This window comes from Mus caroli, chromosome 6 (assembly GCF_900094665.2).
Source record: "Mus caroli chromosome 6, CAROLI_EIJ_v1.1, whole genome shotgun sequence".
In the NCBI taxonomy this organism is placed as follows: Eukaryota; Metazoa; Chordata; class Mammalia; order Rodentia; family Muridae; genus Mus; species Mus caroli.
In genome coordinates, this window is record NC_034575.1 from 146,381,132 (window position 1) to 146,406,874 (window position 25,743).

General features: G+C 41.3%; 1 long non-coding RNA gene and 1 pseudogene across 1 annotated transcript in view; both read right to left on the reverse strand.

Annotated features, from left to right (window-relative positions):
• LOC110295845 overlaps nucleotides 1-5,092 on the reverse strand; it is a 17,920-nt gene extending 12,828 nt beyond the window's left edge. Inside the window, exon 1 of the long non-coding RNA XR_002378113.1 lies at nucleotides 4,531-5,092. This is a non-coding gene — a long non-coding RNA (uncharacterized LOC110295845). The remainder of the gene's footprint in view (nucleotides 1-4,530) is intronic.
• Nucleotides 5,093-24,557: 19,465 nt separating this feature from the next.
• LOC110296976 lies at nucleotides 24,558-25,181 on the reverse strand (annotated as a pseudogene).
• Nucleotides 25,182-25,743: the final 562 nt, after the last annotated feature.

Below are 25,743 nucleotides of genomic sequence, written 5' to 3' on the forward strand. Positions count from 1 at the left end.
CCCCCCCCCCAAAAAAAAAGAGAGAGATGAGATGAGGAAAAGTGAAAGAAAAATGATTAAAGCCAGATACTGAATGAGAAATGGAGTGAGGGAAGTAAGAAAACGCAACCATAGGTGTGATGGTTTGTATATGCTTGGCCCAGGGAGTGGCACTATTAGGAGGTATGGCCTTGTTGTTGGAGTAGGTGTGTCACTGTGGATGTGGGCTTTAAGACCCTCACCCTAGCTGCCTGGAAGTCATTATTCTGCTTAGCAGCCTTCAGATGAAGATGTAGAACTCTCAGTTCAGCCTACCTGGGTGCTGCCATGTTCCTGCCTTGATGATAATGGACTGAACCTCTGAACCTGTAAGCCAGCCCCAATTAAGTGTCGTCCTTATAAGACTCGCCTTGGTCATGGTGGCTGCTCACAGCAGTGAAACCCTAACTAAGACAACAGACAATACCTTAACATTTTTATGACAAGCCAAGCTCTACATGCTTCCCAAGATGGCCACTGTGAATGAGTTTACTTCCCTGTTAGAGGTGGCAAGCAGGGCAACCACGAACATCCTCCTGTCCCAAGTGTGCCTCTTGGGAGGTGCCCGTAGTTTATATGAAACAAAGAATATATTGTGCAGGATTAATTTAATACAGAGCCCTAGAAAAATCTCCCATCCTCCTCTCCCTCTTCCTCTCTCCATTTCTCTCCTCTTTCTCTGTGTACCTTTCTTTTCTTCTCCTAAATTCTCCATATTTCCTCCCCTCCTTCCAAGTTCTCCTCTCTATTCCGCCTCTTCCCCTGCCCTTCCTCCTCCCTCTTCCTCATCTTATCTTAAAGATTACACCACTGAGTGAAAGAATCTAAGTGATTAAGACTGGTCCCTCCACTGCCACAGACATTGACACATATAATCTCAGCACTCAGGAGGCTGAGGTTGGAAGATTGCCACAAGATCAAGACTAGCCTGAATTATATAATGAGTTATACATGTTATACAGTATGAAACACTGTCTCAAAAAAACAAGGAGGAGGGGGAGAACGAGGACGAGGACAAGGACGAGGAGGGGGAGGAGAGAAGGCAGGAAAGAAAAAGAAAGAGATGGATGTCTCCCTATAAATGGGAAACTGTGTCTAATGTGGGTTGTGAGGATTATTAATGAGAAAATGCAAGGATTCCCTTTCTGGGCTCAGTAAATGGTACCAGGAAACATCCAAACAGACCCTTGAGTCTAGTCATAAGCACCCTAACCATTCTACTGCAGCCCCAGAGGGCTCACTACCTCCACAGAGTAGGTCGGGCCCAAGAGCTAATAAATCATGGCTAGAAAATGTGGCTGGTTAGATGTGTATTAAATAAAATATGGCTCATTTAGGTTGCTTTAATCTTTCCCATTAGATAGTGGATACGAACTGAAAGGCTTTAGCACATAAATCCCTTGAATCTAATCTATAACATGAAACATCCGTATGACCTCAGTAGAGGCATGCACGTGGGGTGAGGCCTGATGCTGAGCAGATAGCTCTCCAAAAGGATTCTCACAATTCTCAAGTTGATACATAGGGGAAAGGTCTGTGGTCTAGATCAAAGAGACAATGCTGACCTTGGAGTTGGGAAATCTAGGTTCTAGTTCTGATCCTACCTGCCTCATCCCAGGCCAAAATCCATGACAGGATAACAGAACATTTATGAAGAACTCTGTTTCCTCTGAGACTTAAGGATTCTGTTCTCTTTTTATTTTATTACTTTTTACATCCCAACCACAGTTTCCCCTCCTGCTTCTTCTATAAGTCCTTCCCCCACCCCCTCCAAACCATTCCTCCTCCATCTCTTTCAGAAAAGGACAGGCAAGCAACCAATGGATATCAACCAAACATGGTATATCAAGTTGCAGTAAGACCAGGCACCTCATATCAAAGCTGAACAAGGCAACCCAGTATGAGGAAAGAGGTCCCAAAAGCCAGCAAAAGAGTCAGAGACAGCCCCTGCTTCCACTATTAGCAGTCCTACAAGAAGAACAAGCTACAATATGGTGGTTTCTCAGAAAACTGGGAATTGCTTTACCTCAAGACCCGGGCATATCACTCCTAGCTACCTACCTAAAGGACATTTGCTCAACTATGTTCATAGCAGCTTTATTCATAATAGCCAGAAGCTGTAAACAACAAAGATGTCCCTCAATAGAAGAACTTGTAAAGAAAATGTGGTACATTTACACAATGGAGTATCACTCAGCTGTTAAAAACAATGACATCATGAAATTTGCAGGCAAATGGATGAAACTGTTCTCTTTTTATGAAACAAGGTCTTGGTGTGCAGCTCAAGTTGGCCTTCAACTTGGATGCTTCTAGCTCAGCTTCTCAAGTGCTAGGCTTACAGGAATTCAACACCACACCAGACTGATGATTCCAAGCATGGCCAGGAAAAATGTAGTAGTAACACACAGCTTGTGTTGAGACCTTAGCGTGTATTGAGTTAAAATATTTACCAGCACTGAAGCATGTAAAAAGCAGTAATGAGCCTAAGGCTCTTACCAAGAAGAGGAAGAATGCAAGAGAAAAAAAAAAAAAAAAAGAAGTCAAGAATGACAAGAATGAAAGCAGAAAGGCCTGCTGTGGTTATTCCTCTAGAGCCTCAATTGTCTGGGATTTCAAAGGAATTAGAGATGTAGCAACACAGCTCAGACCTTGCTGAGCATCTCTGTGTCTGTGTGCTTCTAAGTCCCAAATGTGTCACTGCAGGTTCCTCCTAGCAACAGGAAGAATATGTTTCCATCAGGCTGAGCTCTCTGGTGACAATTACCCGATATCCTGTTATTCTGATAAATCATGCCACACCTAGCTCTTTCTGTTATATTTCACATATTCTCAGGGGTAAAAATGTTGCTTTCATTCAGTCAAAGACCCAATTCTTAAGCTTTCTTTTTATAACAGAATACTGTGCCTACACCAAGTGAATGATAATTTTGTCTTAATTTTCAAAACAATTTCAACGCATAAAATACACTTTCTCCATTCTGAATCCATTTATCCTCAGAATAGACTTCTATTTCCTACATTGTTGCTTTCTATTCTAGGTCAGAATGGAGGCCAGAAGGACAAACTACTAAAATCTAGTAATTCACTGGGCAGGTTTTATGTTTTCCAGTATGTGTTATTTTGGTCCACTGAGCTTCATTTTAATTCTTTTTTTGGCTGTGTTTAGCTTCACAATGTGATTAACGACTCAACTTGTCTTGTCTCCCTGCAATTGTCTTAAGAATTTGCAATAGCAGATTTATTCACTTACTATAAATGCAAAACAGAGATGTGATTCTCAATGCAAATGTTGCCCTTAAAACACACAGATATTTATCACCAAGTGCTTTTGTAATCAACTTCTAGGATTTTGCACACAGTATAGTAACTATTAACTTTTTAAAATACAATATTGTCTCTGATAATTACCCAACTCACAACATTGCAAAATTGAACTCTTTCTAGCTAAAGACAGCATCACAGGGAAATATTCCACACTGTGCACACCTCAAAATTCTGCCTAATAAGTGCCATATACTTGACTAACAACTAGTTTCCCCTAGGGAACGATGTTAACTAGAATTCTAATAATAAATGGATTTATAAAGTGACTGTCACAAATAAATTGATCATGAGTTTGACCTAAATTGATCATCTAGATGATAGACCTAATAAAAGACCAGACATTATCCCTCAGGATTCTCTCAGCAAGTGACTGGAATGTTGCTCTCTGAGTCAACAAAGATCCCTGATTTTCTCAAGTGAGCAATATTAAAAACCCATCTTACTGTCAAAACCATGGGCCTTCTCAGTGGCTCTGAGCCTGGATCAGACTTACATTGGCTGAGCTTCCCCACTCTACCCCCAACTCTGGATTCCAAACACACAGAACTATTTATCACTTGATCTGTTAATCAGTGTTCATTAATGTGACAGCACCTAGGTAAAGCTTCTTAAAAGAGGAAAAGTTATTTTGGTTCAGGGTTCAGAGGTCTCGGTCCACAAGCAATCATTTCCTTTGCTTTGGGCCTGAGGCAAGGCAGAACAAAGAGAGAACAGGTGATGGGGAGTTGCCTCCTTTGTCCCTCCTAGCAGTCAGGAAGCTAAGGAAAGGAGGGAGGGAGGGGGAGAGGGAGTGATGAGGGTAGGAGGGAGCAAGGGACAAAATACAGTCCCACCAGTCTACCAGTAGTGCCATCAGATTACAAACCCTTTGTAAATCCATGAGCTGATAAGCCAAAACCTTCATGACTCAATCAATCACTTCCCCAAAGCCCTTCACATCACAACTGAACCAAGCCCCTGTCATACACCTCTCAGGGGCATTTCAAATCACAACCATGGACAGTTGGACATGGTACCCTGCCTGTCTCTCCTTTTCTTCCCACAATTCATTTGGCAGTGGGATATAGAACACAGCACTCCAGTCAGACACTAAGGAAATCTCAATCCTCAAACCAGAGAGGCACACATTTTCCAGCATGGTAGTACATACATCTGATAGCTTGTATATGCTAATGCTATTCCACTTACCTGTACTTTTTTTTTCCCCTCCATTTCTCTTTTTAACTCAAGAAAGCTGATCTATATTTAACAGTACACCTGACGCTACAGAAAATTGCTCAGTCTAAGAGAAAACACCTCCATGACACCTGAGCTGCCAGTGCATCTGGTGTTAGACAGTAGGCCTACTCTTGTTTTCACAGGAGCCATGCTCATCTTAATTTGAGTAAAAAGGTGTTTCTCAGGTTACGAATCGTATAGGTCTTTAGTGACAGACTGGGAGTAGGTATATCTTAGTATATCCTATTTAGTCCCAGACGAGGGAATGCAGCCTCATTGACTACACAATCAGAACTCCACCTAAGCTCTAGTCTTTAAAAGCATATTGTTCATCTTTCTTACTGCTGCGACAAAATACTGACAGAAAGCAGTTTAAGGAAGGTTGACTTACATTCTGAGAAGATACAATCCATCTTGGCAGCAGGAGCATGAGACAGTCAGCCATGTTGCTTCTGCTGTCAAGAAGCAGAGGTGAAGCCTAATGTCCTAACCCTGCTGCACAGCAAGGCCTCCTCCATCCCCTCTGGGAGAATGAACTAACCATCCTCAGTGTAAGACATAGGTTTAGTTGTCACAGTCTTAGTTGTCACAATGCCCCATCATCCCATAGAGACTTTCTTCACTAAGCCATCAGCCAGGTGGACACATATCTTTACCCAAGTTTAGGGCTTACAGTTTTGAAACCCTTAAAGGAATGGTTGTGAGATTTTCTCTACTCTTTTTTTTTTAAGATTTCTATATTCTATGTATGTGAGTACACTGTAGCTGTCTTCAGACACACCCGAAGAGATCATCAGATCCCATTAGAGATGGTTGTGAGCCACCATGTGGTTGCTGGAAATTGAACTCAGGACCTCTGGAAGAGCAGTCAGTGTTCTTAACCTCTGAGCCATATCTCCAGCCCCTGTTCTACTCTTTAAGCATCTGAATGATCTGAAACATCATTGAAATACATGACTTCTCTGTTGCCTCCAGACATCCACAGAGCACAAGGGTAGACAGGATGGACTAGGAAGTGAAGTGTTACATAATTGCTGTTAGTCAAGAAGAAACAGCACAGGTGTATACCAGTGACAGTTCCATACACACTAAATGAGAAGTGTCCAGTGCACCATGGATGGGTTGAGCTAGGCTGAGGTTCACCAATGGTTGCTCCACACCAACCTGGAAAGCCAAGATAATACTGAAGGCCTTCCCATCCTCTAAGTCCAGGCCTCTTTCCCTCAAGCTCCCTAGAGACCTTGGGTCCAGGACACACACCCTTCCTGTTCTTTGAGACAGAAAGAGCCTTTTCAGGAGCACCTCTCTGAGACTGGTGCTGTGCTCTGGGCCACTCTCAGGGACTTGCCGAGGTCCAGGTTCTCCTGGTTCAGTCCCGCTTATCTGATATCAATAGATTTGTGTCCAGCAATTGCAGCAGCCAGCAGCTGCTGAGGTTACATTTTACATCACCCTTAATTAACCTGACAGGATACAGCCCCACCCCTGTCTGAGACTAAAAGAAGAGGAGAGGCTTGGGGGAGGCTAACAGAATGGGCTTTTATGTTCTTGGCTCTTCCACCGGTAAATGTCTTGGAAAATTGCACTTTTATTGTTTCCAGGACCTGAGCCCACATTACAGCAGGCCAAGCTTGGAAGGTCCTGTCAGGTCACCCATCAGCTTCCACAGGGTGGAAACCTCTGCAAGACTGGGAGCGTTTAGCATAATGCAGAGGCTAATGATAGGGTCCCAGCAAACAGCAGTCTTTGATCCTGGAAGTAGTAGCCTTCCTGTTCACCCCTGCTCCAGCCAAAGTGACAAGAACACCGTTTTAAGGGAACTTTCTAGAAAGTGTGTGTGTGTGTGTGTGTGTGTGTGTGTGTGTGTGTGTGTGAATTCATGTGCTCAAAGGAGAGGATCAAGGCATAGCACTGGAACAAGCAGATGAAGCTTCATATATACTATTTTCTCTGTGAAGATTGAAGTCTATAAACCCAGGATCACTACAGCCTTCTCTGCAGTGACAGGCTGTCACACGGTCCTGTCTATTCATGGTAGAATGCTTGCCTAGCACACACAAATCCCTGGGTTTGATCTCTAGTACCATAAAAAAAGACAATAACAAACACATAAATAAATCAATCATCCTGTTTATTTCCCCCACTAGATCTCAACTAACATCTGAATTGAATGTCTTGTCCAGAAGACAACACTGACAACCTAACTGAAAACAAACAAACAAACAAAAAAAAAAAAAAAAACAGAAAACCCAGGGCTATCCCAGAGTCTTAGCCAGACTGGCTCCTTTTAAGTTCAGGTATGTTGAGTGTTTTCACAAATGCGTATCAGGTAACAGCCTGTTGTTTTTCTGAATGCAATTTCCAATTCAAAGCAAAGAAAATAACTTCAACTACATTGTTTCAGATATATTTTACACAGCAGCTATAAATGCCCATGAAATCTCTAAAGCAAAAATTTAAAAATGAACTGTTTAGGGTTGGAGAGATGGCTCAGTAGGTTAAAAGCTTTCTGTACAAACATGAGAACTTGGGTTCAGAACCCCAGCACCCACATACAGAGCTGTATATGGGGGAATGTGTCCGTCACCCCAGTGCTTGGGAGGCCATGAGTTTGGGAGCTTGCTGGATGTTCAGTCTTGCCAAATCAGTGAGAGACCCTATCTCAAGAAAAGGGGGGGGAGGAGGAATCTAATACTGAACTTTTCCTGCACACAGACATGTGTGCACGCACACACACATACACACACATACAGAGAAAGAAAGAGAGAGAAAGGAAGAGGGAGAAAGGGAGAGGGAGAGAGGGGGAAAGGGAAGGGGAGAGGAGAGAGGGAGGGGGAGAGAAATTAAACTGTTGGAAAGTGACCCAACACTTTAGATTTCATCAAAGAACATAGCAAGTAAATATTAAAAACAAAAACCTAAACTAATTATATTAAATTTGGTCTTCCAGGTTGTTGAAGCTACTTTTTCTGCTTTCCTGCCAATAAATGTAAACTTTCTTCTAATTCTGCAATGATGTGCCTACATATATTCTATTCCTGTAAGGCACTGAGCACAGACAGAAAACACCAGAAACGAGAATTTCATGCCTGCATGTGGAATTCACTCCAGCTATCTTTTTATGACTAAGCATTGGTTGCTGTTTTAAATGGATTAGCTAAACCATGTAAGTAACAGATTGCTTAATACATTGTTCTTAAAGGGCAACGTGGGGGCTGGAAAGATGGCTTAGCTGTACTTGCTGCTTTTGTAGAGGACCCAAGTTTGATCCCCAGCATCCACACAGTAACTTCTGATCCAGGGGATCTGATGCCCTGTTCTGGCCTCACCAAGTGTATGAACCCCAACATACATGCACATGTGTTTGAGTACACACACACACACACACACACACACACATGCATGCTGCTGAGAAGTTTTGAGTTCATCATCTACACACTTAAAGAATTTCACATCTTATTTTCAGTCAGAAAGTGCTTTTTTATTCACAATGATTATTAGTAAAATCAAACTTTCCAAAGTGGGACCCATGTGACCAGAATCACATGCTACCAGATGAGAGAAACAGAGCCTTTACTACAGAAATGGCTTCCTTAGAAGACAGAAGGGTTTGTTTGTGTGTCTACTGAGGCTGGGTTTCATGTAGCCCAGGCTGACCTCAAATTCACGATGTAACCAAGGCTGGTTGGAATTTCTGATCTTCCTGCTTCCAACTCCCAAGCTCTGGGATACGGGTATGCATCTCTGCACCTAGCTTCAAAATGTTTTAAGATTTCTTTTTAAATTTGAGATGAATAAGGTTAAGAGGTCAATGAATAGAGAGTGAATATTCTTGCTATGTGAAAATATTCTTCTCATTGAGATACTAATTTATTGAAAATACTGATAAACAGTCTTTTCCAAAAATAAACTGAGATAGATCATGCCTGCTATGTTCCTGTTGTTGTGAGCACTGGGAATCTGATATTTTTGCAGGTCAAGAAGGGTAAACCATGGAGGAAAGGTACTCTGAACGTTCAAGGTATAGTAGCTACCACAGCTGACAGAAAACTCAAGCTACCATTTCAAGCCAGGTTAAAAGTTACCTAGCTATAGCCAAGACCTATACTGATACCCACTAAAGAAAGTCAAGTTTTTCTAGATGGTAAAAAAAAAGGTACTATTCTGGTCAATTTTTGTCAACTTGACACAAACCTAGACACACCTCTATCAGATTGGCTTGTGGGCATGTCTAAGGAACATTTTCTTGAATGCTAATGGATGTAATAGGCCCGGCCCACTGTGAGCAGTGCTATCCTCAGGCAGGTGGGCATGGACAGTATACAATATAAGAAAGGAAGCTGATCAAACCATGGAGAGCCAAACAGTAGACAGCATTCTTCCATGGTCTCTGCTTCTGTTCCTACCTTGGGCTCCAGCTTTGATTTCACACCCTGACTTTCCATCATGATGAATTGTAACCTGTAAGTCAGATAGACCCTTGTGTCTCCCAGGTTGCTTTTGGTTGTCATGCTTATGATAGCAGCAGAAAATCAAATTAGTATAAGTACATAAATGAATCTTCACATAGAAAATTTCTAAAATTAATACCTAATATGTATGACGTAAGTTATAATGCTTACATCCTCCTAAGAATGTGAGAAAGAGGAAGCTGGAGAAACCCAGACCCCCCCCCTCCCCCATCACTTTTGTTCCATGTAGAAGGGGAAGGAGCTCTACTCTGATCTCTGTTCACATACTCACCATGCCAGTTTCTTTTCTAACATATGCTTCCATGTTGGAAAGTCATTTTATCTTGTGGGCTATTAAATTTAGTTTCTGATAGACATTAAATTAACAGCCAATTCCATCAGGAGTCTCTTCCCTAAAGGATCTGACAGATGAAACATTAACTTTCCAGATCTGTTGAGTCAGAAGAGACCACTTGGGGACATTATTAGAAAGATGGTTTTTCTCTAGGCCTCCCTAACCCCATTATGGATTCAGTGGGGTCACATTCATAATTCTTACATCATAATTCCTTTAGTTTACACACTCAGTAACCGTTGTATTTGTTTGCTTGCTTGCTCTTGGTTTTTTGAGACAAAGTCTCACTCTGTTGTAACTTTAATTTTTTTCAAATCCCATTTTTAATGATGGTTCTTAAACATTTTAACCTTCCTTGTAATCCACCACCCACCAGAGGTAGTGGAAAAGAAAGAATACGGGAGGGGTTGGGGGAGTGGACCTTCTTAGAACGGTTCTTTGGAGCAACTCCTGTCTGTGTTGTCTGGAAATCAGCTGTTCAGTTCACAGGTTAACTGGCAGTGCCAGCTCAATACACTCGAAAACACCTCACAGATACACCAGCAGTCCAGTTCAGTAGAGTTGTGTTAGTAACTGCAGTGACACAACCTAGCAGAGACAGCCAGGCCTCAGCCTCAGTCAGCCTCAGCTTAAGTCAGCAAGAGGGACCAACAGAGACACCAGAAGTTCTCAGCTGTCCCTCTCTCAGGGAAGCAAAGATTAGAGAGATCCACTAGTATTGCACAGCTAGCTGTGCCAGAAAGCCAAGCTCAGTCTCTGTCACTCTGTGGAACTCTATTTATACCCTCCAAACATCACATGTCCTCCACGTGCCTTGCCTCAGCACAGGTCTTGATTCAGCCCCAAACCTTGAAAGCTACAACAAACTGCAGTACACCACCAGAAGTTTTTTGGTGCGTTTCTCTTTATGGTGCCCCCACAAATGCAGCTCAACTACATAGTGTAAGGCGAACCAATACATGTGTGTCATTAGCAAAGAATCTTTCATCACTTGGCCTTTCACATGCTTGCTTTAGCAGAACATCCTCTTTCCTGTGTCTGCTTCAGGGAAACATTCCTTCACTAGTCTGCCTTAGCCTTTCACACCTGTGTCCACTTTAAAGAAATGTTACTTCATGTGTTTGTCCCAGCAAAACATCATCCAATCGACTTTCCAAAGAACCCTTAAGTTTCCACTTCACTCTGTGGCCCTATATGACCTAGAACTCACACTGTAGCCCAAGCTGGCCTCCAATTCAGGGCAATCCTCCTCCCTCAGCTTTCTGGGTGTGCACCACCACATTTAATTAATTCTACCCTTTTTGATACTTAGATGGGAAATGTTAAGATAATAGTCAAGCACTGAGCAAACACAGGAGTGGATGCTCACAGTCAGCTATTGGATGTATCACAGGGCTCCCAATGGAGAAGCTAGAGAAAGTACCCAAGGAGCTAAAGGGATCTGCAACCCTATTGTTGGAACAACATGATGTACTAACCAGAACCCCGGAGCTCTTGTCTCTAGCTGCATATGTATCGAAAGATGGCCTAGTCGGCCATCACTGGAAAGAGAGGCCCATTGGACTTGCAAACTTTATATGCCCCAATATAGGGGAATGCCAGGGCCAAAAGAATGGGAATGGGTGGGTAGGGAAGTGGGGGGCGCTATGGGGGACTTTTGGGATAGCATTGGAAATGTAATTGAGGAAAATATGTAATAAAAATATTAAAAATTAAAAAAAAAAATAGTCAAGCACTGAAGGAATGAGCCATTGATAGCTGACTTCCCTTTGAGTCGACAAGGGAACTTTAACAATAGTGTTCCAATACAATGAGTCTCAAATATTCACAGCCACGAAAGTCTTCATGCTTAAACACTAGACCCATCTTTCCAACCACAGTCAACAGATTATTCACACATACATTGCTCACTTGCTCAATCTCTCTCCCTCCTCCCCTTCTCTCACATACACATATAAAGACACACACAGCAGTGCTGGAGCTTGACCCTGAGGCCTTATTTATACTAGGCAAATGCATTACCACTGAGTCATCTTCCTAGCTCAAAATATTCTAAGAGTAATTGATGAGAATCTATCTACATCTTTATTTCCCCAGCCAACAAATTATTCAAGGGAGAATCTGAACACAGACACCCTCATTTAAAAGTGATTGTGCATGCTAAAATGAATATACAAACCTCTGTATCACAAAGAATGGTAATAACTCTCTACTAGACAAAATTCATTTTATTTCTGTGGATGAGAATTACTTATACAACTCCCAGCTCTCTGTAATCTGTGGAATTGCAACATACCTGAAAATCGGTGAAAGATACAAACCCATGAAAAATCACACAACAGCACCGAGAGATTGCACACAACCCAGAGCTCCAGGGCCAAGAAGCCCACATTGTTTGCCCTTTTTTTAAATCTCCTCCTTTTTTTGAGAATTTTAATTCCCAAATTAAAATATATATCAAATACACTTCACTGGAATATAACCACCCCTCCAAATGATAATAACAAAAACATTTTTACCTTCACAATTTTTCCCACTGCCATTATTATACTTAAGCTAAGTATAAAAGTTCTGCTCATTAAAATGTTAAATTTGCATAACTTAAGAATCAGTATCACCCATCAAAAAGAAAGACTTATTTGCATTTGTCATCACCAGATACAATTTCTAATTATCCTGTTAATAGCCTGAGTTCAGAAGCAAAACTGTATCTCCCTCCACTAGCACTTTAACAAGCAGGCTAGAATAGAAACTGAATCATTTTCTACTAATTTGCTATTATAGTCTTTATCCTTTTCTCGGGTCCTAGGTCAAAGGGCAGTTCACAAGGCTGAGCGAGGAAGATTAGCTCCAACCATCCTAACAATATTGGTACAATTTTCCTTCCTAAGGAATCTGGCACTTCATAAGGTTTCCCAAATCTTGTCTAAATTAAGCATAAAATACAAGCATGTCTGTGTCAAAATTAGTTCAAATCTCATTATGAAAGGAAGATCCCTCAGGGATTTTAAAGTACACTTAACTTGATAGTTCTATGAGCAAACACACCAGGTGACTGAATGGGCAGCAAAGGAGTCAGAGGTTTAGCAGAGACGACTCTCAAGGAGCTGCTTGGATTTATGGGGTGGTGCTAGCTTGCTACCAATGTGTAGTTCCTGTATCTATAAAAAAACAAAAAGAAAAAGAAAAAATAAAACCTTTGAAGTATAGAGGTCTTCTGGCTTTTTCTAGAACACCAAAATTTCTTCAACTACAATTGTACTATATTTGCAGTGATCTCATCAAAATCTTGGGATAAAAATCATACCCATTATAGGCTGATTGGATGTTGGAATTCACTTTTTTCTAATTAATTGAGTAACTAATCTATAACTGATGGATTTTTTCACAGCTTCCCTTGTGGTATGCTAATGATATTTATAATTTCTCTATATGTAGTGCAGACTCGATTGTTTTGACAGATTTTTTATGAAAACTAAGTGGGTTTTTTTTTTGACAAGCATAGATCGCCCCCATTTCTACATAGTCAATATGATTCTCTGTGTGGTGCTGATTTGTGAACTTGTGTAATTCTGTGATGAAGCTGTCCTCAGGAATCATGAGCTAGCTTTTTTAGTTTCTATCTTGGTTGTGGTGGTGGTAATGATACAGGGTAGCATGTAGCATAGGTGGGCCTCAAACTCATGATATAGTGAAGCTGGCCTAGAACTCCTGATTAACCTACCTTTACCTCATAAGTACTGGAATTCCAGGAGCACACCACCATGACTGGCTTAAAAATGATGTTCTGTGCTGTGTGTGTGTTTTTTTTTTTTCCTATACGTCCTATTCACACCAAGGAATCCAGAAATGAGCACAAATTAAATCGATTTTTTTTCTTTCTTTCTTTGAATCCAAACAATAGCTGGTGAACAAGAATTTAAAAGCCACTAAAATATTTTATCTTTTATAAATAATAAATTATGTGTTTGCTTGACACTCTCCCTTGGTGATCTAGTAGTTGCTGCCATTGAACACTCAGGATGAACAAACAGGTCCCTGAAGTTATTAAACATCATTGTCATCAGAAAGATAGATGAAGAGCTGTAGTCTTCACTGGAGAAAGCTAATGCCCCAAGGTGCTCAAAACAGCAAGCACACATGAGCACCTGTGTGTGCCAATGCATTATTCCTGCTCCAAATTAACATCTTAGCTTATCCTATCCTACTTTTTATTCATAGTCTTTATAATGTAAACTTGCACGGATGAAAGCTAGCCTGGCATTCCTCACATTAGGATGAGTGACAAGGTGACCCACAAATTCTACTCTACATTATTGCCTATGAAGCCCAGTTAATCTGTGGAAAGAAAAATATCGATGTTATCTTCTGATGCAGATGCTCTCTGGCTCTGCAGCCCCCTGCTGGTGATGCACTGAACAGAACTGTGCTGTTGGTAATTGTAGGCAACCCAAGCCAGCTGGAGTGGAACCCACCCCCACCCCCGCATCCCTCAGGTCAGACAAAGACTCCCCAGGGAGCACACAAAACAAATGTGATATTTGAAAAAGGGAGGAGGCATTTAAAAATAAATTCAGTTCCCTTGTGTTTGATTCCCACCTACCCTCCTTTCTAAAATAATCTGTCTGAGAACACACTCATGGGCACATAGCCACCCCTCCCATCATTCCAGTTCTTCTTCTCTACGATTTTTTACAAACGTAAATCATAATTCCAATCCAGAATTTTACTGAGGCTATGTACTCCTCTGACTGGAAATCCATGCAGATGATGACTTGAAGTAGAGAGGTCACCAAAGCCTTATAAAATGTTGGCCCAAAATGCATAGTAAACATCCTGTCTTCACCCCAATCTCCTTTCCCAACAGGGAAAGCATAACATCCAAGGATTTATTTATTATTATTTTTTTAGCAGTGGATGGTGTGATGTCTGTAATCCCGGTACTTGGGAGGTTGAGGCAGGAAGATCAGGATTTCAAGGTTATCCTCAATAACAAAGCAAGTTTGAGACCAGTCTGGGCTACAAGAAAACAAGTCTTAAAGAATAGGCAATAAATAAATAATTTAAGGGCTGGGAAGATGGTTCAGTGGTTAAAGTGTTCACCCCACAACTGAGAGGATTCTTAGAACCCACATAAATGCCTGGTAGGCATGGTGGTCCATCTGAAATCCCAGGGCCAGAAAGCAGAGACAGAATTCCTAGAGCCACAAGATGCCTAGCAAGACTATCCATATAGATGAGCTCTGAGTTTGATTGAGAGACCCTGCCTCATTAAATAACATGGAAAGCCACCAAGGATGATTCTTGCCATCAGTCTTGAACCTCCATAATAACAGGTACACAGGATAAACACACACACACACATGGAAAAAGAAATAGGGCATCTGGTATTTTGCCTGGGGTCTGATTGCCCTGAATCCAGGAATGAGTTCTCAGAGGAACAAAATTCATAGCCTCATTTGAATTAAAAACATGAAATTATATCAAGTAAGTCCAATTTGTTATTTCATAAATAAAATTGATTTGGGTCAAATAGGTCAAATGGTAGAATCATTCAAAAAATGAATAAGTTAAACCTGAACATTTTAATAAAATATTAAAGCAAATATTCATGTTATATATAAATACATAGCATAACCATTTTATTTTAAAGTATTTATCTTAAAGTACTGTTTAATAAGTAAACTATGGCATTCCCATTAATAACTGATTCTAACTTCTTAGATTGAGCAAGAAGCCTTTAAGAGAATAACAGTGCCAGCAAAAACTCCTTAGATAAGTAAAGCCTGTCTATATGTTTCCTGAAATCTTAGAGAGGAAATAACACTGGAACAACATATTATTTTCTGTCATTATGATGGATGATCTAGGAAAATCAACTAAAAAGAGGAAAGATTTATTTTGACTCCCAGTTTCAGAGGGATCGGCCTTGTCAGCTGGCTTTACTGTCAGAGGGTTGTATGTGGTAAGAAAGAACATCATGGACAAGTGTGTGGTGGATCAAAGCTGCCTCCCTAATGAGAGAGAGAAGGCAGGTTTTAGAGTCCAATTGCCCCTCCAAGGGACACTCCAATGGCACAATGTTCCACTGGGTCTCATCACCTAAAGGTTCTACTACCTCCTAACACCACCACCCTGGGGACCAAACCTCAGCACACTGCATCTGAGGTCGTCTAAGATATAACCTGTGGCCTAGAGACATGGCTTAGCAATTAAGAGTGCTCTCAGAAAGAACGTGCATTCAGTGCCAGCACTGTATCAATCAGGTGGCTCACAACTAGCTGCCTGTAATTCCAGATTCAGTGGATCTAATGCTCTCTTCTAGCCTCTTCCCTCAGACACAGACACACATGTGTGCACACAAACATACAGACAGACAAATATAAAAAAATTAAAAAGAAGGAAGGAAAGAAGGAAGGAAGGAAGGAAGGAAGGAAGGAAGGAAGGAAGGAAGGAAGGAAGGAAGAAAGAAAGAAAGGAAGAAAGGAAGAAAGGAAGAAAGGACCAAATCCATAACTCAATGTAATAAATCATTTTGTGTCAGGTGAGTTCCAGCTGTTAGCTTTCAGCAAGTAATTGAGTGGTCAGGGATATAACACTGAAAATAATTTCTGATAATAAATCACTGTGGGTTCTAGCATATCAGGAGGAGTCTTTTCTATGTCATAATTCTTCCATTTTGAGTGTAAAAATCTATGAAGAAAAAACATAATGCCACCTGCAACAGGTAATAGCTATCCAGACATAAGCAGCAACCTCCAAGGTGCATGTCTGCATTTAATATCTAAACATCAGCTCTATTTAGTGTGTGTGCATGTATGTGTATGAGTGATTTGATGAACTCTGTGCTAATAGTACAGGAAGTGATAGTCTTAATTTTTTGACATTTAAAGTCTGACAGCTATGAGAGATTAAAATTCTCAAATTTATATACATATTTATGATGTTGGGAAACAGACATTAATAAAAGAGTTTTTAAGTGTTATTCACAGTGAGCTAAAATGCTGTAAGGGAAACTGAACAGAAATACTTGACTTGTTTTAGGAAAAAAGAAAGAATGTAAAATATCCTAGGTACTTAAAAGATAGCTTCTAGGGCTAGCAGGATGGCTCATTAGCTGGGGAGATAGTTCAGCCAGTGCAAGCAAGAGGCCTGAGTTCCGATTCCCAGCACCCACATAAAAGCCAGGTGTGACTATGTGTGCCTGCCACCCCAGCACTGTGGCTTGAGGGACAAAAACAGGAAGATCTCTGGAGCTTTCTAAGAAAAAAAAAGAAAACAATGACGACAAGCTCCAGATTCATGTCTCAGGAGATAAGACAAAAATAGAGAATATGCAGTGTGTTCCTCTAGCCTCCTCATCTGTATGCATGGGTATAAACATACACACACACACACACACAGACACACACACACACACTAATGTGCACAGATATATGCACACACACAGGCCCACACACACCTGCACACCTGCACACACATGCATGCATGCACGTGTGTACAGACATGCACATGTACACATGCACACATACGTACATACGCACATGCACACTTTTTTTTTTTAAGAGAGACAGCTGGAGATATGGCTGGGTAGTTAAGAACACTCACCTGTTCTTGCAGAGGACTCTAATTTGGTTGCCAGGACCTACATCATGTGGCTCACAATGTCTGGTAACTACAGCTCTAGGGGATCCAGTGCCTTCTTCTGGCATCCTTGGACAATTGCAGTCACATGCACATACATACATACATACATACATACATACATACATACATACATACATGGAAATGAAATAAATCTTTTAAAAGAACATGCAAGCTTCTTTATGTCTGTATAAATAGGGATGGAGAGGATGAAGACAGTGGAGTTTCATATCTTGGTGGATTTAGCTTCCACTGGGTACATTTAAAGCAGAGACAGTGAAGTTTTACTTTAAGATATCAGTGGTATATGGTGAAATAAAAATATTTCAATTTAAACTTATGTTACAAATTTAAGTGCTGATCTAAAAGACAAAGAGGACATATACATTGCATACGTTTTTTTTTTTAGGAAAAACCATGGAACTCCTCCACTGAACACTCAGATTTTATAGCACAATCCATTTCTGCTTTAAAATCAGTATTAAACCCTAAAAATGATTTTTTTTTACTCCAGTTGGAAATTCATGCCTATAACAACTTGGAAACAATTGTTACAAAACACATACACACACACCTGCACACACACGCACATACTTGGACACACAGACATGGACACTGATAGATATCTCACCTTAGTGCCCTGAGAGGGAGCATGGGAGCTACAGGCAGCCTGGGGCAAAGTGATCACAGATGACATGGTTCAGGCTGGATCCTACCAGGAAAAAAAAAAAGGTTCTATTTGTAACATAGCCAGAAAACTTCTCATCAGGCTCAGCTGTTGGTTGATTGGAAATCAAGGCAGCAAAATAACAGTAGCAAAGAAGTCTACTCTCTTAGGCAAGATGTGAGAGAAGCCATTTGTAGCCACACAAAGCCAGGAAAGGGAGAAAAGAATCAAGGTAACACTAACTGCACTTTGAGATGAAAGGGTGAGAGGCCTCTGGTCCAAATACTATACAAAAAAAAAAAAGATAAAATGAAACACACACACTCATTTTAAAGATTTAGCCTTATGGCCATCAAGATGTTTCATCAGATAAAGGCTGTGATTGCACAAGTCTCATGGCCAGAGTCTGCTCCCCAGAATTCACATAAAAAAATGTATGCTCTGGCATGCATCTATAATCCCAGCACTCACATATGAGATGAGAGAAAAACAGAACATCACTTGGAAGCCTATTAGTCAGCCTGGAGCATGCAGTATGGTAAAAATACAAGAGAGACATTGCTGGGAAACAAGGTAGAAGGAGAAAACCATATCCCAAAAGTTGTCCCCTGGCATCAACATATATGCTGTGGCACAAGCATGACACCCTATCACAATCAATCATCAATCAATCGATCAATCCATCAATCATACATCAGTTCACATTTCTCATCTGGTAAGGAAACAATAGGAAGTTATACTTTTGTTTATCATAACCATACTGATCAAGTTTTTGTAATGATGAGAGGATCCATGCTTCCTCTACCTCCAGTATGTTTTCCTCACTGCCTAAGCTGACCATTCTCAGCAGGGAACCTATTATTCTTTGCCTCTTCAACCTTTGCTCTCTCCTAAAAATTAATGGTTGTCTATTGGAATTTCACAAACCACACCTTTTAGTCATTTGTGGTCTTCAAATTAAAGAACAGTTTTTTAAACCCATTTTCATGGAAAAAAAAATACCCCAATCCTCTGCATATTCAATACATGCCTGTAGGTGCCTCATGAAAAGTAACTGAGATGTTTTAGGAGTTTAAACACACACTGAGGTTTTTTTTCTCTATTAAACTCATAAATAGCAGCTATTTGACAAGCAGATTGAAGTTCTTAATGGCAGCAATTATAAGTTCTTGTCTACTTTAAAAACTCATTCTTTTTGTGATGAATGTACTCTCTGCCTTGACAGACAAAAACATTTTTTACCTTTAAAAAAAAAATCTGAGTTTTTTTTTTTTTATGTTCTATGACTTTGTGGTCCTTGATATGAAGATGAGAGGTATGCTGCTGAGTGTCAACAAGCTGGGACAACTGAAGACATTCTGGTCATCTTCCTGCTGTCCTTTCTGACAGCTCCCTATGATTCAGTGCAAGGATCCCATAGCACTCTCACAAAGTTCATGTCAAGTGGGGGGGGGTGTTACTGCAAGGGCTAGGTTGGTGCCCTGAAAGCTGGGGGGTGGGGACAAATCCTGACAGGAAGCCCCTTTCTCTTGACTCATATGAGCACAGATCCCACCTCATATTTGAACAGCCTGTAAACCCCTCTTGTGTCTGGCTTGCTTCTAGCTTGTGCCACCTTGTTCCTACCTCTCCACACCCTCCTGCTTTGCCTCACTGACGGCCAAGGGGCCTGACAGCTGTCTGCAGATGTGTGCTGTCAGAGCTGTTCTTTATCTCATCTCACTCTGGTCTTGGGATTCCTCCAGCAGACACTTCTGCTCCACTCTCCTTTTCATCCTGTCTCTGTTGAGCCATGCTTTTTCTCAAAGAGGATAATTGGCTCTTTTGTTCTCTGAATATCCCTTCCCTGACCTTCCTAATAAGCTAGCAGAAGTTCTGTAGGGGAACAAGACTGCTGTCCTGTAACTGAGAAAACCCATAATTCCCAGCACCAACTTCTGTGCCTTTTGAAACAGTTTGCTCTTATACCCTACAGCTTAACATATGGGGATATTCATTCATCTGTTTGTTAATTCATTTATTTCCTTTTGATGTGTATTCTGTGCCTAGCATTCTGCAGGACATTAGGGACAAATCCAAGAACAGGATACACCTGCCATTAAAGACCTCTTAGTCTGATGGAGGAGGCAGACATACCCCAGTAGTAACAGTGTAATTGGTTACAAACATCACACTGTTAATGGAAGTGTTCGCACATGGTGTTATATAATGTCAGACATATATGACAAGGAGACTGGCAGATCGTGATTCTTGAGTCCTGACCACAAGCTTATGACATATCAATCAAATGGGGCTGGGTCTATTTCCATCTCACAAAAGAAGAAACTGAGGCATCAAGAATAAACAGTCAGAAAGCTGGCCAGCAGTTCAGAGCAGGTATTGCTCTTCCAGAGGACACCAGTTCAGTTCCAAGCTCCCACATTAGGCAGCCCACATCACTCCAGCTACAAGGGGTTTGAAACCCTCTACTGGCTTCTAAAGGCACCTGAGCTCATACCATGTGCACATACCCACATACAAGTGCGCACACACACACACACTCACACACACACACACACACACACACACACACACACACACACACAGAGGTCAGAAGATGACTTGCAGGAGCGAATTCATCCCGGGTATCTTGAGCTTTGGAGTTAATATCCACTTATCAGTGAGTGCAACTATGTGTGTTCTTCTGTAATTGGGTTACATCNAAAAAATAATCATCCCGGGTATCTTGAGCTTTGGAGTTAATATCCACTTATCAGTGAGTGCAACTATGTGTGTTCTTCTGTAATTGGGTTACATCACAAAACAGATGATATTTTCTAGTCCCATCCATTTGGCTAAGAATTTCATTAATTCATTGTTTTTAATAGCTGAGTAGTACTCCATTGTGTAAATGTACCACATTTTCTGTATCCATTCCTCTATTGAAGGACATCTGGTTCTTTTCAGCTTCTGGTTATTATAAATAAGGTTGCTATGAACACAGTGGAGCATGTGTCCTTGTTATGTGTTGGAGCATCTTTTGGATATATGCCCAGGAGTGGTATAGCTGGGTCCTCAGGTAATACTATGTCCAATTTTCTGAGGACCACCAGACTGATTTCCAGAGTGGTTGTACCAGCTTGCAATCCCACCAACAATGGAGGAATGTTCCTCTTTCTCCACATCCTTACCAGCACCTGCTGTCACCTGAGTTTTTTATCTTAGCCATTCTGACTGGTGTGAGGTGGAATCTCAGGGTTTTTTTTATTTGCATTTCCGTAATAACTAAGAGAGTTGAACATTTCTTTAGGTGCATCTAAGCCATTCAGTATTCCTCAGTTGAGAATTCTTTGTTTAACTCTGTACCCCATTTTTAATAGGGTTATTTGGTTCTCTAGAGACTAACTTCTTGAGTTCTTTGTATAGATATAGATATAGATATTAGCCCTTTATCAGATGTAGGGTTGGTAAAGATCTTTTCCCAATCTGTTGGTTGCTGTTTTGTCCTATTGACAGTGTCCTTTGCCTTGCAGAAGCTTTGCAATTTTATGAAGTCCCATTTGTCAATTCTTGATCTTAGAGCATAAACCATTGGTGTTCTAGTCAGGAACTTTTCCCCTGTGCCCATGTATTCGAGGCTCTTCCCCACTTTCTCTTCTATTAGTTTTAGTGTATCTGGTTTTATGTGGAGGGCTTTGATCCACTTGGACTTGAGCTTTGTACAAGGAGATAAGAATGGATCAGTTTGCATTCTTCTACATAATGACCTCCAGTTGAACCAACACCATTTTTGAAAATGCCATCTTTTTTTACTGGATAGTTTTAGCTCCTTTGTCAAAGATCAAGTGCCAAACGGTGTGTGGGTTCATTTTTGGGTCTTCAATTCTGTTCCATTAATCTACCTGCCTGTCTCTGTACCAATACCATGCAGTTTTTAATCACAATTGCTCTGTAATCAGGGACTAAACCACCAACCAAAGAGTACACATGAAGTGACACATGGCTCCAGCCACATATATAGCAGAGGATGACCTTGTCAGACATCAGTGGGAGGAGAGGCCCTTGGTCCTTTGAAGGCTCAATGCCCCAGTGTAGGGGAATGCCAGAAGAGGGAATCGAGAGTGGGTGGGTAGGTGGGGGAACACCCTCATAGAAGCAGAGGGGATGAGATAGGGGGTTTTCAGAGGGGAAAGCAGGAAAGGGGATAACATTTGAAATGTAAGTAAAGAAAATATCTAATAAAATTTTTTCAAAAAAATAATCATCCCATGAACCAACAATAGCTATGCTTGCCTTCATAAGAGGAAGCCCATCAACACGCCAACATGGATGGAGTAGGGGCTTATCAGACCCCACCCTGTCTGAGGAGATTTGGCAGCTAATGGCTGCTGAGAGATGAAAAGTCCATTTTATTCAGGGATACAGTCACTGGTAGATTGCCCATGCTCCAGTGGATGGCCCTACATTTGTGCACGTAATGGGCTCAGTGGATATATATATATATATATATATATATATATGCCTCCTGGAATTCGTTCTCTCTTTCTCTCTCTCTCTCTCTCTCTCTCTCTCTGGGAATGTGAAGGGGGATTGGGGAAATAGAGAGATAGTGAGGGGTAAGTATGATCAAAATAACCCTATAAATATATATAAATATCAAATAATTTTTATTTTATCTATTATTTTATGTATATGAGTACGCCACTATGTGGTTACTGGGATTTGAACTCAGGACCTTTGGAAGAGCAGTCAGTGCTCTTAACCGCTGAGCCATCTCTCCAGCCCCTCAAATAATTTTTAAATTAACAAAAATGAATAGACAACATAAAGCAACATGTGCAATGAGGAATGGGGTCAGAATCTGGAGCTGAGTCTGTGTGACCCTCATGCTGATGTCATTCACCTGTAGGCATCCCTGTCTCCCATGTAAGCCATGATCAGAGACTGTAGAGGCTGAGCTACTTATCTACTGTGAAATGTTTGTGCTACATTAAAGGATCTTGCTATTGGAGGGATCACATGTCCTTGAAAATGCAAGGTGGATACCAACCTATAGTGACTCCCTTGCGGGCAAGTGAGCTCTGTGCTCCCTGTAGTGATATGGGCTGCCCCTCTGTCAGATCTGACCAACAGAACACAAAGTTTCACTGTTAGTTCCAAACTCAGATCGGAAGGGACCAGCAGCTTCTACTCTCTGCCTCCTGGAATTCGTTCTCTGATGGGAGATGAATGCCAGGTGAGAAATCCAATGATCCCGAGATAGCCACACTTGAAGGAAGCCCAAGCCAGCAGGTTGAAGAAGTTGGGCTAATAAGGAAAGATACCCAGCCTGTCTTGGCTGCTGCAGCCACCACAACCCACACTTCAGAGATGAGAAGGAAAATCCCCTGGGCTCTTCAGCCCTACCAACTCAGTAAGAAGGAAAGTTCAACATATAAGTCAGTCCCACAAATCAGTCCCCAAATATGAGCAGCTGTGAGTACCAGCTGAGGTCCTATCGGCATGGAGCAGACACAGCTATGCCATGTGCCCTGCTGGAATTCTCACTCAGTGCTGGAAACAGTGAAGTGTTTGGCATTTTGTTCTGACAGAGTATGGGGTGATACCTTACACGGAAGATCTTTTGGCTATGTGGTGGAAGTAATGTACACATTTCTCACACTTGAACACCCAGGCACACGTGCACACACACACACACACACACACACACACACACACACATGCCATTTCCCCTGAACTCTTCTGTTTACAGCAAAACTGAACCCTGGAACATTTCAAACATCTTTAGCTTTATAATTCAGGCTATAGTGAAGTACAACCAATGCCAAATGCCCTTCCACAAGGGGGGGAGCATCTTATTCCTACATTAAACTCGGGCTGCAAGAATGGTGTGAGTCTTTTTTATCCAACTCCCCCCTTTTCTTTTACTTTTGAAAACATAGCTTTGATAGAACACAACAGACTGAAGAAACGATGATGTCCATTTTCACTGTTCCTATCACAGACTCAACAAATCTTTTTTATGTGTCTTATGTGTAGACCAAGCTGGCCTAAAACTCTGGGTCCTTCTACCTCAGCCTCCCACGTGCCAAGATTATGTATGCACCACTAGTTCTGAATTTATCAAATCCTGACATGCTAACCTTATTTAAAAGTTACATATACTTGGAATCTTCTCTCGCTGCCTCTTCCAGCCCCTCTCCTAGAAGTCATCATTCTGAATTCTACCTTAACCATTCCTAGTCCTATGTGTACATAAAGGTACAAATAAAAAGCAGCAATTTGACTTATTTTCAAACTTGGAATCAACGTTATCATTCTATTAGTTATTTTTCTATTGCTGTGATAAATGTATGACTCACTGTATGCCGTGGCTCCTGTCTTTTTTGTTTGTTTGTTTGTTCTAATTAAAAAAAATGTATTTACTTAGAAGCATTCAGAATGTCAACAAAATAGCCACAATTTTTTTTTCAAGTACATAGTGGTATTCAGTTAACAGAACAACAATTATCTTCGTATAAGCTGCATCAGAGACAACTGAAGATGGAAAAAAAATAAAACCCCAAAATAAAACCAAAAGAAAAAAAAACACCAAACTACTGTCCTCATATATAACTAATTTGTGCTGTGCACCAACAAGAACCTGCTTTAAATTTCCATGCCAATTTACAACCCCCAGACTGTGCCAGGCCAGGTTAGTGGCTTTTGAAAATACCACCAGGACAGGGCTATCTAAAGACACATTTGGTAGTGTTTTAACTAAACAAAAAAAAAGACACTGTACAGTGTAAAAACAAATCTTACACAGCCTTACATTTTAATTTTTTTCTTTAAAAGGAGTGAGTTGTGTACAGGGAGTTAAATGCTTTATAGACAAGAAAAAAACTGTTCTAGAACCAACTTATTCATCTTCTTTGTCATCTTCCTCTTCTTCCTCATCCTCTTCATCCTCCTCCTAATCTTCCTCTTCCTTCTTTTTCTTGCTCTTTTCAGCCTTGACCACCCCCCTTTTTCACTGCATCAGGTTTTCCTTTAGCTTTGTAGGCAGCAATATCCTTCTCGTACTTCTTCAGCTTGGCAGCCTTCTTCTCATAGGGCTGCTTGTCATCTGCTGCAGTGTTGTTCCACATCTCTCCTAGTTTCTTTGCAACATCACCAATGGATAAGCCAGGATGCTCGCCTATGATTTGGGGGCGGTACTTAGAACACAACAAGAAGAAGGCCGAAGGAGGCCTCTTGGGTGCATTGGGGTCCTTGAAATTCTTTTTGGTCTCCTCTCTGGAGGGGGGGTGTAGGTTTTTATTTCTCTTTCATAACAAGCCTTGTCAGCCTTTGCCATATCTTCAAATTTCCCCTTTTCTTTAGCAGATGTGGTCTTCTACCTCTCTGAGCACTTCTTGGAGAACTCTGAGAAGCTGACCGAAGCATCCGGGTGCTTCTTCTTATGTTCCTCCCAGCAGGTTTGCACAAAGAATGCATATGAGGACATTTTGCCTCTCGGCTTCTTACGATCTCCTTTGCCCATGTTTAGTTGATTTTCTTCCGCGAGGCACAGAGTCGCCCAGTGCCCGTCCGGCTCTCGCTTGCCCCGGCGCTGTCTCTATGGAGCTCAATGTACTGCAATGGCTGTGAGAACCGGAGCCACAGCTCCTGTCTTTAATTCCACCACTTGGGAGGCAGAAGCAGGCAGAGCTCATCGAGTTCAGGGCCAGCCTGATTTACATAGCAAATTCCAGGCTAGCCAGGGCTACACAGTGACACCCTAAGAAGAAAAAAGCCTACTATGACCAAAGCAACTTATAAGACAATTACATTTACTGGTACCGGTGGGTTAGAGTCCACAGTGCCAGCAGAAACAGCCTAGAGCTCACATCTCACTAAGCAGAAGACAAATAACACACTAAAATGGCAGAGTCTTTTTTTTCTTTAACAATTTTTTATTAGATATTTTCTTCATTTACAATTCAAACGCTATCCCAAAAGTCCCTTATACCCTCCCCCAACCCTGCTCTCCAACCCACCCACTCCCGCTTCCTGGCCCTGGCATTCCCCTGTATTGGGGCATATGATCTTTGCAAGACCAAGGG